This window comes from Pediculus humanus, genomic scaffold (genome assembly GCF_000006295.1).
Source record: "Pediculus humanus corporis 1103172107708 genomic scaffold, whole genome shotgun sequence".
NCBI lineage: Eukaryota > Metazoa > Arthropoda > Insecta > Psocodea > Pediculidae > Pediculus > Pediculus humanus.
The window spans coordinates 99,216-100,970 of record NW_002987312.1 but is presented as its reverse complement, the minus strand read 5'-3'; positions in this window follow the sequence as shown (position 1 = coordinate 100,970).

The following is a 1,755-nucleotide window of genomic DNA, read 5'->3' as shown; positions in this document are numbered from 1 at the left end:
TTTTTTTTTTTCGGCTTGTTTGAATGAAATTTTTTTTTTTTTTTAATCGAATATAAATATCAAATCGAAATTTTTTTACTTCGAAAAAAAAAAAAAAAAAAAAATTATTCTTAATTGCGTCCATATTTTTTTTTTTTTTGCCTCGCACAATAATTTTCACGAGTTTCGCAACGAAACATTTACTTTTCTCTCTCTTTCTCTCTCTCTCTCTCTCTCTCTCTTTCATTCCAAAGTTGGCACGCCCGGAGGTTAGGTTACGAACGGCAACACGAACAAAAAAAAAAAAAAATTAAAATAATAATAATAATAATAATAATAAAGAATAGCCTAAATAAAATTGCAGACTGCGTGGAACCAAACGTATCGGAGTACGTAACGTAAAAAGAATTATAACACTCGTGTTATTGTTAAAAGCAAACAAATTCTTTTTATAATACAAAAAAAAAGAAAACTTTTCGCATTCGTGTTTTTTTCATTTAAGGCGGTTTAGGCGGTTTTAATATTAATTTTCAATATATATATATATTAAATATATCTAAATCTGGATCTGAGAAATCTCCATATCCTTCGGTATGGCGTGAGAGCAAGCGTAAAGCAAGATTTCATTTTTTTTTTTCCCCCTTTTTTAATTTATGTATTTTATTATTATTATTATTATTATTTATTAAACCTGACAGTGATTTCATTATACGAGATATAATGGTTCGCGTCGAATACAACAAAAAAAAAAAAAATTTGATCCGATTTCGATTATTTGCATAAATCTAAACGATCGATCGTTCGATAAATCGATCGATAGATCGAATCGTTCGTTAATCAATAATAAAACGTTTAATTTTTCGATTCCGTTTTTAGATTATTATTAAAAAGTTAAAATTTATATATTAAAATTCGTGTCACGAACCGAAATAAACGATTGTATTAAACCACAAACAAAATTTAAAAAAATTATGCGAAACGCAAACCAGAATTTTTTTTCGTTTGTTTGTTTGTTTGTTTGTTTGTACGGTAAAAGCAGAAAGTATACTACATTAATAACAAAGGTTTTCTTTTTTTTCACACTTTTGGTGGGAAATTCGTTTCTCTCTCTCTCGCTCTCTCTCTCTCTCATTTTTCGTACATACGTTTTCCCAGGTTTTCGAATAATAAAGGTTAACATTGTAAATATTGAGTCAGGGGTGACCCTTATACCGTACGCACACGCACACGCACACGCACGCACACACACATAGAGAGGCAAACTTTCATTAGACACATACACCTTAAACACAACGCGTCGATTTCGATCGCTTCGAGCTTAAATTAAAAAAAAAATATTTAAAGCTTAGATGGATAATTACAACCTATTGAAAATTCAACAGACGCCATTTTCTTTTTTTTTTTATTTTTAAACACAAATATATATTACAACACATTGAATTTTTGACAAACGAACCGTTCGCGAGTATTTTTCCATCGTAAATAATTATTTCTTTTATGAATGGTTATCACTCGAAGCGAATTTTTTTCCCTTTTCTTTTTTTTTTTTTAATGACATAAATAAGTTAAAACCAAAATAATAATAATAATAATAATAATAATAATGATAATGATAATGATAATAATAAATAATTTCAATTAAAAATCATTACATTTTACTTTTTTACTTTTTTTTTTTTTCTTTTTACACCATTGAAATATTGCGTAAACATTTTCCCGTGTAAAAGTAATTAATAATTACTATCATTTATCAAACCTCTGAAATAAATAAATAAT